Source organism: Ambystoma mexicanum, chromosome 2q (assembly GCF_040938575.1).
Source record: "Ambystoma mexicanum isolate Mex_15411 chromosome 2q, UKY_AmexF1_1, whole genome shotgun sequence".
In the NCBI taxonomy this organism is placed as follows: Eukaryota; Metazoa; Chordata; class Amphibia; order Caudata; family Ambystomatidae; genus Ambystoma; species Ambystoma mexicanum.
Window position 1 is genome coordinate 998166040 of NC_090924.1, and position 14763 is coordinate 998180802.

Sequence of the window (14763 nt, forward strand, 5' to 3'; positions counted from 1 at the left end):
TTACTACCACAGGGTTCTTCCCATGACAAAAGGTTGTCCGAAGGTTGGCACACTGCCCCAGCCTGTGGCATTCAGACCGGAACATGAGAAGAGGAGAGCAGAAGGTAGGCTGGAAGTTCAAAGTGGTAGCAGATATCGGTAGTGAACAGAAATTGATGAAGCATGAGCTGAAAGGCAAGAACGTAGACGAGTTCTGGATCATGCTTGGATGCATGCTGACTGGAATATGTAAGCAATGCTTGGTACAGAAGTGTAAATCAATAATTGGGTGCAAAACACAAGTGGCCTCATTACAAGTTTGGTGGTAAATCTGCAGAGATACCACCAAACCGATTTATTGTTACCGCTACTTGGTCCGGCAACATTTTTGATGGATTAGGAGTGGCGGTATGGTAGTGTTATTCCCCATTTATGGAGTCGATAGTAGTCCATGACAAAATGGCAGCATTTTGCCATTAAGCTGGCGAAATTACTTCCAGCATTTTGCTCGGTGTTTTCCTCCACGTTACCTCCAAACCCATAGTTTTAATGGTGCAGTAATACAGCAGTAACACTGTTACCACTACATGCCCACTGCGTTTGGCCACACTGCCATACTCATAAGGAGACCTAAGATGCTGAATTGAGCTCGGTGGCAGAACACTGGTACTCAAACAGGTAGTACCTGTACAGGGTTTACACTCCATTTGAAGGGAAAAACAAAGTGTGCACCTGAAATAGTCAAAGCAAGGATGTATGCAGGGTTGAGAATTGCTCAGGTATGAGAGCCATTTACCTTTTTTTTTTTGCCAAGTTTCTCAACAAAAGGTGATACTTTTGACGCCTGTGAATCTTATAAATGACACACACACAAGTCATTTTCCAATTGTTGAATCAAGATGTCGGAAGGGTAGAAGTGTTTTGTTCAGTTCTCCTTCACACAGTACAGAACAGTTTCACCTTTATATAACGGCACAATCAAAAACGGCGCTAAGGCACAACTAAACGGTGCAAACAAAAAAGGTACCAGGGCGCAGTTATGTGGTGGCATAAAATACATTCATGTTTTGACCTGCCACCATGTAGGTTATGAACAGACATAAGTCAGTGTAAATTACAAACAGACATAAGCAGGTACAGTACAGTGTGAGGCCATCTTTGTTGGCAGAGGAAAGCAATCAAGGGAAGTGGTGAGACTCAGGCATATTTGTGTTTAGAATGTGGCAGGACCCAGGCACTGTGCAATGTATCAAGGAATATAGGATGCGACTAGATACAGATGGAATGTTTGAACTAGGGAGGATGCTTAAGCAAAAAGCAAGGCAAGTTTCGGTGCAAGACGTAGGCAGCTGTCAGTAATAAGAGTTCTGTAAATGAGGTCACTGGCATGCAGTAATAAAATGTTATTTGTTAATAAGTACACTTGAAATGTATAAACGGGCCTAAACCTTTGGGATTTAGTCAGACAGGGATACTCTTGGTACATTTTCTTGGAATAAATATTACAATGACAGCGTCATGTTGCAGTCCAGAGTTAGTTTACTTCGACAGCCTCTACCATGAACGTAAATGGGCCTCAACCAAAAAGACTGAGGCTTACACGCCTCAGTTCAGGGATCCTTCTCAATCTCAATCTTTCACTCCACAGTCTCCCATTTTGACTCCTCTAACACCACCTTGGCTTCTCATTCGCATCCTTTGGGAGACCCCTTAACCTGGGCCTTGGGTCCCACATGTGCTTACACAGTATTCCTTACTAGTAGCAGGTATAGGCTGAAACAACATCCTGTGATCAATATGCTAATATTTGGGTTGCTCTTCTAGTAGGCACCCAGATTTCATGCCCCTGGATTTAAAGTCCCACCCCACAAATCTCAGCTAGAAACAGGCACTTTGCTCAAAACTCAAATTTATTACAGAAAATAAAAGGTGGTCCCCAGACTAAGTCTCCACAATGTTACATAATAACAGGCAGCAAGTCTGTTTCTTCTCGCAGCATCGTGCACCTGGCCACCCTCTGTCATTTGGGCCCAGGTACCTGCTCACCCTGCCACCCTCCTGCACTGCTTTCAGGCCACCCTCTGCACTAGGGTTCTCTATCTGTACCCATCAGTCCCCTTACCCCCTTTTGTTCTGCACTTATCAGATATACCTTATCTGACTAACTTTCACCTGCCACTTGCTGGCGGCACTACCACGGTTTATCGCCCTTATTATTTATTATATTTAATATTTCTATATTTTCTTTCATCTGCGACGCACTTTCCACTTCCCGCCCCCTCCATGTTTTCCCCAGTTTCCCTTTCCATGCACTTGCGTTTGCGCTTTTTTAAATGTCACTGGGCCTAGTAAGATTGCCGTTTTCTTTTTTGTTCCCCTCCCATTTTACCTGGTCACGCTCTAAAACACTTGTGTACGAGCACAATATAAATAAAATATCATTTCATCATTACAGAAAGTGAAATGAACCCACTTGCTTAAAATCTCACTATTTATCACACACAAGCATTACTTTTCATGATCAATTCTGTATACATCTTAATTTCTGAATAAGATTAACATTCTAGTTGTACTTTTACCTGTTGTCGGTCAGTATATCAAAATCCTTGACTTCAGAAAGTTACATTTACAAATGAATCAAATAATTTTGCTTTCCCCAATAATGCAACAAACCTTTTTAGAGACTGGAAGGGATATTTATAAACTGACCTTTCCAAACAGTCCCTCCTTTAAAATTACTGTACAGTTAAGGGTCTGGACGGTCCTTTGTCGTTACAGGTTTACACTTCTTTCAACTCTTACATGATTGTATTCATATTTCAATGAGTGTTCTTTTTCCCCCCTTCAGATATCTCTTCTATATATTTAGGGACACTCATTATTTTACACAAGTATCATATCAGTCTTCTTTTTATTTTTCTTTAAGAAAATACCTGTACCATATATTACTATACATTTACAAAATGGGATTGATTGTTAGTTTAACAGTGCTGCTATTATTCACAAAGTTAAACATTCTTATTTTTTGTTTTTCTAATTCCGAGAGAACAATTTGGCAATACAAATATTTATCATACATTGGTTTATGCTTCACTCATACTATCTCACTTGTTTCATCATTCATTCCATTCGACCCAACATGTTTCTTTCCACTTGAACACTTTATCAAGCTCTTAATATGAGAAATTCATCAGGGGTATTCACTGTTACCAACAGTCATTTAACATTGCTGTTTGAAATACAGCAGGCTATTTGTGCTCCATGTCTTGTCTCGTGGGCTAGTGTTTGCCTTGAACGACAAAAACAAGCTCCTTTTATTATTAACCTGTGCTTCTACATCTCAATTGTGTCAAAAAACTTCAAATGTTTCATAGGAGATTAATTCCCTAATTTTGTCAAGCTTTGTGCATGTATGCATCATTACTTACATCCATCAACTTTCTTTTCGTGGTCTTTTCCCTCTTTAAGTATTCAGATGTTTCAGGTCATTGTCCGTGTCATTTATTCGATATGACAGGAATCAGGTGCTGTTCTATATTTTCCATCACCTTATGTCTTTCTGTTAAACAGAATTAAAACAGACAAGGCATAATCTAAGTGACTTCGATTTAAAGTTCATGCTGTTCTTACTTATCGTGTAATATTAATTAGTCGAGCTGTACTGATTAATATCAAATGCTCACCGTGTTGTAGGTGTGCCTGGAGACTGAAATTTCGTAGTCTCCTATTTTTATTCAGGGCAGTGCTTGAACTATCTTCTCTGACATTAAATCTGGTGCTGTCAGCTGAAGTAGAAAAGGAAGCGAAAGTCTGTTATAGTAATTCATTTTGGCACTTATCGTGATCTCTTAGTCTCACATATTTTTCTCTCATTTGAATTGGGGCTGCGTGCAATTGTTTGCTTACCTTCCTACTGGGGACGCATGCTCCATGTCCGTGCAAGCATTCATGCCGTGTCTTCAGATTTCTTACCGGGTCGCGCTCTCTATCGATCCGGTTGTCTGCCGTACTTGCAGCATTTACTTTAAACCACTACTTGAGCATTTCCGGCAAGTATTATAACTTCTGTTCTTGCGGTGATGGTATCCATGGATACCGCGTGTCTTAATATGTTTTTATTAGGTACTTTCCTCTGATTTTTCATCAGTCCCATACTTCAACAACTCAGCTGTAACGTGTGACGGCATCCTGTGGAAAATATTGCCATGGTTACTATGTTTAACTTCTGAGGTTTACCAATTTGAGTCGCTATGGTGATGTTTCTAGTGATGAGCTATGATAATCATTCTCAAGATGGTCTCTCTCAAACTGGGGTAACTTTTTGTCTCTTGCAATTATAATTAACCTTTCAACATGAAATTATCATGAGTATCAGGTTCTCGATTTGGGGTCTACCGATATCTTTCAGTGTTTACTGTATTTTGGACTATATGGATTATTATTTGTTCCTTCTTGTTTTATTCCGCCGTACATCAAGCCCAGTTTCCATGCTTTTGGTAATGAAAATCAATTATTTTTCTTTCTGTGTTAGTCTTCTCCTATCAATGTTGATATCATTGCTTTGTTTTACTTAAATCACTGTTCATTTCAATTCATCCGTTTGGTGGTTATGTTCCAAAGAGGCTTACCAGCGGGCAGAGTTCATTCTGTTTTTAATGCAGCTTTTATGCCTTATAATTCGTGTTTGAATTTTTTATTCTGTTTTCCCCATGTACATTTTTTTGCACCGGCACCATGTCGCATAGATAACCATTTTCGAATTTGTTAAGGTTTCCTGTATCTATGGATTTTTGAGACCATGATCGAATTCCTTGCTTTTGTTGGTCCGATTACAGCACATGCAGTTTCCACAGGGGTAATGTGCTTTTCAGACGTTGTAGTCCCCAGCGTTCTATCAGTTTGTTGTTTCTGTACTGGTTGTGCTTTAATATCATTCTGCATTATTTGGTCTTTAATGTTTTTACTTCTTTTGTAGGCAATTAGTGGTCTCTTTAAGGGATGTTTTCCTTTCTCCATTATTTTCCAATTTTTATTAATGATATTTTTAATTTGATTTGACAAATTGCTATATGTATTAACAAAGACTATATGTCTTGGGAGGATAGCTCAGCAGCAACGTGCTCGCCATGGAAGCAAGACAACACGGAGCAACACAGGTTCAAACCCTGGGTCCGCGCTTAGAAACCTCTGGGTATTAATCACATTGTCTTTATTCCCCTTCTTTCTCTTTATGCTCCGGTAGGGCTCCTCGATTATTATCGGGTAAATACTCGTAAGTAATTTTTCAAGGCACAAAATTACATCCATTAAGTCTTTAAGAGGAAGACCCACAGGTGGCCACCACTCATGGTACATGCTCCCAACTGACTCAGTGGCATCTTAGCTAAGACATTCTAGTATTCATAGACATCCACATTCTAACATATCACACACACACACACACACACACACACACACACACTCCGACATCACTTTACCTCCGTATTCACCCACATAGACAAACAAATTGGACGCAACCCGCTCTAGTCTCCCCTTCCTCATTAAATGGATATGGCTTTCACAGAATGCCTTTGAACATAGTCATTAGGCTCTGCTGTGGACGTCGTGATATCACAGCCCTATGTAACCATTTGAGAGAAAATACTTTGGGTACAATCTAATGAGATGCTTTTTAAAGAGCAGATCGCCAAAATGCACAGAAATACTATCTATACCAGCGTACCCACGACTCGGAAAGGTATTTTATGTTGGACTGAAATGACATCTCACTTAATTTTACATACGATGAGATGGCACAGTGCATTTCCCATTTATATAAATGTATTTTGACCACTCGCTTTCCGGGGCTTATATTAAGGAGCATATATCATTTCTTTTTAGGAGAGGATTATACATTACTATACTAGCGATATAGAAATAGTGGGGGCCAAAATTACCTAAAAACTTTGCATGTTAAACAGTTTTTCTAATGTAAAGTACGGTAGAACATGCGAACTCAATGGAACCAAGACCACTGGGCACCTGTGCTTTCAGACAACCGCTTAGATTGAGACTTTTTTTTTTAGCATATTGCTTCATAGAATTATGAGGTTTTTTTCATTCGATTATTTTAAATCAGCTTTGCGGCACACTCTTCGGTTTTTCTCCATATGGTTACAGAATTATGAGTTAGTTTCTCTTTTAACAGGACATATTTGAATAACGCCCTATAATTCAACTGGACTCTCCTGGGCAGCACACTAGTTATATAAACAGCCTTGATTTATGTGAGATAATAGACCAGGCTTTTTTGCTCTGCTTGCATGTACAGTAACAAGGATTGAAATAAGGATTTATAAAGCAAGAGCCAGAAGCAGCTCCAGGGTATCAGACACCCCCCCCCGTAGGCAGGATACATAGAACTGTGTGCATGGCATAAGTTGGCATGAAGAGTCAAAAGCAGGGTTTGAAATGTAGGGGAGCTGGACTCTTTAGCTCCTGCTTATAGTCTAGAGGAACATGGTTACCTCGACACTAACAGCTACCAGGGCTACTTTGGGCTCCACATGCCAACAAACACACCTATGTGAATTTAACTGTGCATTAGGAAAAATCTATAAACATTAGGACACACCTGTATGACATATAAAGCATAAGGGATTCATAAATAATGGGCACAATTATATTTTTGTATCTTATTTGGAAGTTATATTTGCGGAACGCTATGCACTAACTCCTTGCCCCGCCATTGCAGCTCTTGGTCACTGGTTAATGTTGGCTACACAGGAGCTTCTTTTAGCTTCTGCTAATCTAATCTTAATTTTGATCCCTGCCAACGTATCCCCTTGTGGCTGTAGATGTGAAGCTAACCAGGCTCTACTATACTAGAAGTAGGAGCTAATTAGCTCCCAGCAATTTCGAACCCTGAAATAAGAAAAGCAGGAGCACACCATTTCACAAAACTTGACAACATCCCATTAATGGACTTCATTTTAAAACAAAGACCATGCTCTCCAGTTATCAGGGTTATATTTTAGTCAGATGGAGGCTTTTTCGCACTTTTAGAAATTGAGTACCATTTGTAACTGGTGCATTCTGCATAACGCGTTTCTTTCAAATTGATAATCAGTAAACACCCAGTCATTTGGGGGAATGTACTCAAAAGGCACAACTTCTCCGTTCTACCTCAGGTGCACGGGTGACTGCCTGCATCCCACAGGCGCAGCCTTATTGTGGTAGGGAGTAACAGGCGGAAATCGTAACCAACATTTTCCTGGCACCTCCCTCACTTAACTTTAAACAGAGGTAGAAAATCGACAGCCCCGGAGGTGGTTGAAATGAGTAATCCAATATATCAAAATATAATTTTACTGTCATAAATTAAAAAAAGAAAAAAAAAAAAGAATCAAATAAGATTAAATACAAACACTCAATGGACAGAGTTTACCATACATATACCAAAAAAAGGGAAAGAAAAACATATGACACAAACTATGTAGTGCCTAAGAAATGTGCTTCAGCAAAATAGTGACTCTAGGCCTCTCCAAGGGGGCATACTCCAAATAGATTGTTATAAATGATAGAATGTAAAATCATTACAGTCACCTTAGGGTATCAATAACTCTTCCTAGCGCGAATATTAGCACAGAAATGTCTATGCTATTTAGCGTTGGATTGATCTCAACATGTTTTTGTTCTTATTCCTATTAGTGGTGAACATTCATCAGCAGTATAAAAGTGGGTCACTAGTAGAGCTTGGACTCTCAGTTTGAGAGATATTACATTCACAATTAAGTTAGTGTTCCATGGGCCACATCCATATCAACATCTCACCACATCCTGGACTGTCAATAGCAAACAAAAATAGCTATTAATGCTATAGTCAAAATATATGATCTAGTTCAAATCCCTAAACCAAGACGAAGGGTTTGTGGGTGTAACCAGAAACTGCAAAGGACGGTTTGGAGGTGGGGGGGGCGGTCTTTTAACTAGATTCAAACTCTGTACATAATCTGAAAAATCACACGATTGGGCTTTAGTGCTACCTTTAACCAGAACTCATTCCTCCCTCAGTCAAACCCCTGCTGTATTTGAGAGATCTCAAACTCTCAAGTTTAAATATTACTGACATCATACGGTTAAGTGTATCTCCTCAGATCGCTGCTTCAGGTGGGTAGTTATCTTCCGTGTAAATCAGAAACAAACTGTATATAAAGGGCCATCAGTCTTTCAATGTAAGGTTTAAATATACAGTACTAATTACCTGCTATTGCAGTGAACTCACCCTTAGATGGTGCATCGTTTCGCGCATAAGAGCTGGTAACTCGATATCTGTATGATATTTCGTTCACTATGGACTTTCAAATGGCATCCTAGAGGGAAACGAATAAACAGATAACCTCATAGGGCTCCAGAGTAGAGTGTAGATGAGTTTTAAAATTAACTGGCTTTAGCCGTATTGAGCCAATGTTATGGAAAAGTTTGTAGTAAATCAGTCTCTTCCTATCCCTAAATGTGGAATACTCGCATTTCTAAAGTGGTTGTAGATTATCTAAAATAATCACATCTGCCAGAGAGAATCCTACCTGTGAACGCCGGATTGTAGCCGTGGCGTTTGCCGCAGCGTTTGTTCTATATATTCAACAGTTACCTAGGTCACCGTAACTATAGCAGTTATGGGGGTCCCAAAAATCTAGCAGCCATCTTTGAATATGCCGATAATCGCCTTTTACTAAGGCCATGTATATGGCAAATGGCTGTACAGTACTCTAGTTAGATTAATTGACCATCAGGTAAGGTACATTACTGAATAACTCTGTAGTTAACATCTTATTTTCAGTAACCTGCTCTGTTTATATTGTTTAAGCAGTAGAGCACTCTTGTAAATTATAAGTTTAGTGTGTTGACCCTCTACGGATCATCCTAGTAGCACATGTTCTGTTGTAGTGTTCATAAAAAAGCTGATCACTTTCTATGTTGAAGCGCCTATTGCTGTTCAAACTGGCTTTTTTTTTCATCCAGTTCAGATGTGGATCTCTAAAATTAAGCCGCTTTAGCTGCCGGCTACACAGTTTATCTGTAGCTACACAAGAGGGGCGACTGCTCTATCGATAGCTTAGCATAGTGAAAGGCCTATTGCCATTAGAACAGGCATGGTTTTCCGCTTTAGATCCTGGCTACATAAGGTAACCCGTGACTACAAAAGAGGTAGGACTGCACTCTTTACGGGTAGCTCACTAATGATCTGTAATAGTCTAAGGAGGTTTTTAGTATGAAGGTAGGAGTAGATCTATCCGATTAGTGAGGCATATTGAAAGGAAAACCCAGTTAGCTCTCTCCCTCTGAATAATGATACATAGTAATGAGAGCAGTCTCTGGGCGTTCTCACCTTTAAATTAGCCTTTAATTTTATGCCATTCCACTGCATTATTGAGTCCTCCACTTTTCATTAGGGAAATAAGATCTTCTTCAAACTATTTCTATTATCTGATCTGTTGGTTTTGTCCTTTGATTACTTTTAAGTCTGTCCATTCAAACTCAGTGTTTGACCAACGAGGCTGGCTCAATACTATTCTTAAGGCAGCTCCTGTGTTCAATAATTTGTGTTTTAACTTTCCTATTGGTTTTACCAATATAGGTTAGTCCACATGGGCATCCAATTAGATAGATGACGTGGTCCGTATTGCAGTTGGAAAAGCAGTTCCGTTTCCATGGTTTATTTGTTCCAATGTCTAACTCCTTGGATATTTTTTTTTTTTATGAGCTTGCATATATAGCGCATCCTCCACAGGGGTAGTGACCCACAATTGGGTTTAGTCCCCACGTGGATGTAATACTAATGGTGGTGTCACTCTTAGTCCCTTAGGAGACACCAATGATTTTACTTCGTATTATTTATAAAACTGAATCTATTTAGAAGAGTATGTCTACCTAGAGAGGTCTACAGTCACTATTTTTCATTAGGCACAATTCTTAGGCACTAAATAGCTGCTGTGTCACATACATTTATGTTTTCCCTTTTTTATATATATGTACGGTAAACTGCTCATTGAGAGATTACATTTAAATAATCTTATTAGATTTTTTTAATTTATGACAATAAAATTATGTTTTGTTATATTGGATTAATTACTTATGTCTACCACCTTAAGAGCTGTCGATTTTCTAACTAGGTTTAAAGTTATAGTTTCAAACCGGGAAGAGGAAGAAACTGCACGTTTAGACTAATAAACCCATGAAACTCAGTGCACATTAACTGCAAAGGGGCAGCTCGGAGATAAGGTGGCATAGCTTTCAACACCTGCTAAATTTCAGGGATTTGGTTGCAGGACACTGGCACCTTGACGTCAGTTAAACAATGTTTTTTTCACATATCATGTACATAATGCACACTCTTCCCTGCACATATGGTGGCCCTACTTCTGATGTTCTTCATTTATGTTCCTAAAAGATGGACTATGACCTTTTAAGTTGACTACTTTAGTTTCTGTGGATCTTAAGATAAACTGTAAAAGGGGTGCATATAGGCTGCCTTCTGCACAAACAGGATTATCAACTCACCATAATCAATAGACACTAATAATTGTAGATAACCAGCACACAACCGTTATCTCCAAGGTTACTGTGATGGAAGGGCTCATGCGAGATGGAAGGACTCCTGCATGAATGGCATTCTCAAGCATTTTTTTTTAAACACAAACGTATGCTGGTAATTCTGCTTCAAAATGGGGTCTGCTAATCAGGCTCACTTTCGTAATGCTCCATGCTGAACAGCATAGTGCAAACATCTACCTCTACTCGGATTGAATACCGACACCTCCATTTTTTGCATTCCTGAACACGGCCTGCTGGAACAGAAAGTTCCTGGTACTGCCCTTAATCATGGGCAACTCTGGTCCAATTTATATAATTGCACATTCAACAACTCCAGTTGGTAGATTAACAAATAAACCAGATTTGGTTTGATATAGTGGTCTATGAGAATGCTATTAAACTGGACAAAACCCTTTTGATGCAAATACATTTTCAGCATGTTTTTGTGCAACTCATTCAGAGTTGTGAACCACTTTTTGGGGCTCGGTTTTGCCTAAAGCAAGCCCTCGATTCTCCATTATTTTCTCTGGAAAGGCTTGTCGCCTTCCACAAGAAGCCAGAATGTATAGCCAAGGCGATAGCTGGGGACCATTCTTCAAAAGGAAAGCCCTGCCTAGACAATGGAGAGATCACGCTTGAGTGCTAATTACTGGAGTTTGAAAGAACTCAGGGTAGAGGGAGGTGTTAGAGTAGACAAGGAGAGAAATTACAGTCAGGATAATGTTCCAACCAGCTTGACTATTAGGCCATTCTCACTTCCCGTGCCCCCTACCCATTTCCTGCAGACAATGCACTTTGGGACAGACATCTCCAGGACAAGAATTGTTACAGCAGTCCACATTGGATCCTTACAGAAGGCATGAAATGGCTAATCTGCAGTGGCTTAACGAGTATGTAAACGGATGAGACACCAGGAGCGGTCTAGGACACACAATGCTTTGAGCCACTGACTTGGCTGTCACCTGCCTGTGCGCCAGTAGTCTTTGAGGTGATCATTGCAATGCTGCATCGAACAAACTCAACATTCTGGACGCTGACTCAACCAATTGGAAAGCACTAAGCAGTCTAGCACGACTATAGGATGATAATGGTATTCAGAGTGGTTTTGTCCCTCTGCCCTAGTTCAAGGGGCCCTAGTGACAATCTAAGATGCAATTAAATTCCTTTTTGAAGAATATCCTTGAACTTGCACATTGCTGCAGAAACTATTGCCCATCAAACCTCCATTCAGACCCAGAGTGCCACTTTGATGCTAGTCATATTCAGGGTCATTTAAAGGAGTTACTAACATTTGTATTAGTGTGTTTGTATTTTTAAATCAATTAAAGATTCCTATTATTCATAACATCTTGATTAGACATTTGCTTTATTTTGGTATGAAAGTACTATTGTTGTTTGGACGCTTCTGTTAGCTCACAACCCCCTTGAAGTACAGCCAGCCTACAGTCCATACTACTAACAGAATATGAAGACTAGCATTAAAGTGGCACTCTGGGTCTGAATGGAGGTTTGATGGGCACTAGTTTTTGCAGCAATATGCAAGTGCAAGGATATTCTTCAAAAAGGAATTTAGTTGCGTCTTAGAGGCATTAATGTTGTGTCTGTTTCACCCAAAGGTGTACTTGGAAGCAAAAGTGTCCCTGCATTTATTTTTGAAAGTAGGCCCCTAATCACGCGGTGCAAGAAACTACATTAATGAGCCCAGCACTGGCAAGGAGGGATGGGAGATTTCTCCCTGCAAGGAAAGAAAAATAAAATAGCCCACAGAGTTGCAAAGCACCTTTGTCCATAAATCGAGAAGAAAAAGTAGCATAACAAAGATTTTACGGGAGCGTGGCTTGGCGGCAATGCAAGCTTGAGCCGATTCAGAGGAGCTCCCACTCGATCCGACAACTGATCCTGATATAAGGCTGAAATAATCTTTGGTAGGCCGAATAAACACTGGGAAGAGGCACCGGAGAGCCCAGAGCATGTACGGGGGAAGACCCGGAAAAAATCGGAAGCCGGAAGGGCGAAAACGGAGAAAGTGTAGTGCGCGAGACTCGCGGCGCCGTCAACAAAATGGCGGGCGCGTCTTACTGAAGCCGCCGCCCGCACCCTGCGATGCGAAGAAGCGCTGACGGCGGAAGGCAGAGCTTGGAGGGACTGACGACCAGCATCCAGCCCAGGCAAGGCTAGGAAACCACCCTGGAGGCGGAGGTGTGGGGTGCCGGCCCCAGCGGAAGAGGACAGAAGCCCGCGATAGCATTACACGCCGCCGCGCTGAGCCAGGGCGCTGAGCCGAGACGAGCAACGACGTGGTGACCCGCGGCCGTGAGGAACAGGAGGACCGGAGAGGGGCCCGCGGGAGTCCGGGAGCCCCCCTCCCACTAGCGCGATCGAGAGTAGCTGCACCGGAGTGGAGGCCAACGACCAGAGCATCACGAGGACGCAGCGGAGCAGCGGGGGAGGCCCCAGACCCGGAGGCAAAGCGGAGGATTACCGAGCTCGGGAGGTGAGACACAATCCAACCAGGGCTGCGCCCGGACGGCCAGCGCCGACCGCCAAGCAAGGGAAGCGGGAATCCACGGACTGCACCGCGGGGGGTGACACTGCCCCAAGGGTGGCCAGCCTCCTCCTTGAAAACACTGAGACGGGTGGCGGCCATCAACAGAGCGGCTGAAGAGGGGGCCAGTGGAGGCATACACGGAGACTGACCCCAGCCCAGTCAGCTACTCCGGGGATCAAAGGACAATCAATGGGAGAATATAATCCACTCAAACAGCACCCAGGTCGTTAGTAAAAGGCCTCCCATAGACGCCACGAACCACACAACCAGGCTGTAACACGATCGAGGAAAGGGCTCCCGTGGGCGGCTGGCCCCCTCCTACAACATCAAGGCAGGAGCAATAGCCAGAGTGAATATTACCCCACGGTGAGACAGGCAGCAACGCACCCACGGGTACGTGTGATAGCAGTACCGCAGAGACACGGCGGTTGAACAACGCTGAGAGAGGACGGGGAGAGGCCGCCCATCAGAGGCCAGCACAAGCAGGAAACCGTGAGAGGGAGCACGACCAAAAGGGAAAACCTGCGAACAAACCCATTGCAGCGCAAAGTAGACCCGGAACGAGCAAGATCCACATGCAGGCACGGAGCAGCCGGCGTCGATATGCCAGACAAGCAAAAAGGTGGCAGGGGGAGGCAGACAGTCATGGATTCATTCGCCCGCAAATGTGATGATCAGCAGCCTGGAGCAGACGAGAAGGATGCGCCAGAGCCATACGCCACGCAGGGAGAGATCAGACAGGTGGAAGGCAGTATACTAGAGGCCATAGAAGCACTGAAGACGTCAATTGAAGGCAAGCTGGAGGACGCAGTGATCGTGGATGTGGGGCTCCTCAGACAGGACACGAGGAACTTGGCGGAGAGGATAACAACGGTGGAACAACAAGTACAGAGCAATACAGCGGACATGACCACCTCCCGATCGCTAATGTCAGAGGCGCTGGAGAGAATCAGTACACTAGAACGCAGAGCCGAGGACGCGGAAGGCAGGGCTCGGCGCAACAATGTATGCATAGTGGGGCAGCCGGAAGGGGAGGAAGGCAGAGACCCCACGAACTATGTAGAGAACCTCCTGATCCAAGAGGTCGGAGCAGGGACCCTGTCTCAGGGTTTCACAGTAGAGAGGGCACACCGAGCGCTAAGAAGCCCCGCCCGGGGGCACCACCGAGACCAATGATCGCAAAGATCATGAACTTTAAAGACAGGGAAAAAATCCTGACGTTTTCAAGAGAAGGTGGAAACATAACGCGAAATGGGGCCAGGATAACAATATACCCAGACTACACGGCACTGGTGCAAAGACAGAGAGCCCAGTTCTGGCAGACCAAAGAGCACCTTCGGGCTGCAGGTGTGAAATTTATGCTGCTGTACCCAGCCAAACTTAAAGTCCTGCAAGACGGGAGGACACAGATCTTTGAGACAACGACTGATGCCCAAGAGTGGATGGACCAACGGGGGATCCCGCAGCTGAGGGAGGGGAATGAGCGGAACAGGAACGCCCACCGGCGTGGTAGTGAGTGAGACTAAGCACGATACGCATGCCCTAAACCGCAGCAAGAAGACAACAGAGACACCCTGCTGAGACGAGACAGAGCAGGATAATCAACAGCCGAAAAGTTCAAAGGCCTAAACTAGAGACTTGAAATGGGAGCACAGACTTTGGGA

At 42.7% G+C, this 14763-nt stretch overlaps 1 protein-coding gene across 2 annotated transcripts in view; it reads right to left on the reverse strand.

Annotated features, from left to right (window-relative positions):
* The window catches only part of EXOSC7 (exosome component 7), a 261176-nt gene that overhangs the window by 174184 nt on the left and 72229 nt on the right, over positions 1-14763 (reverse strand). The gene's annotated exons all lie outside the window — the stretch shown is intronic.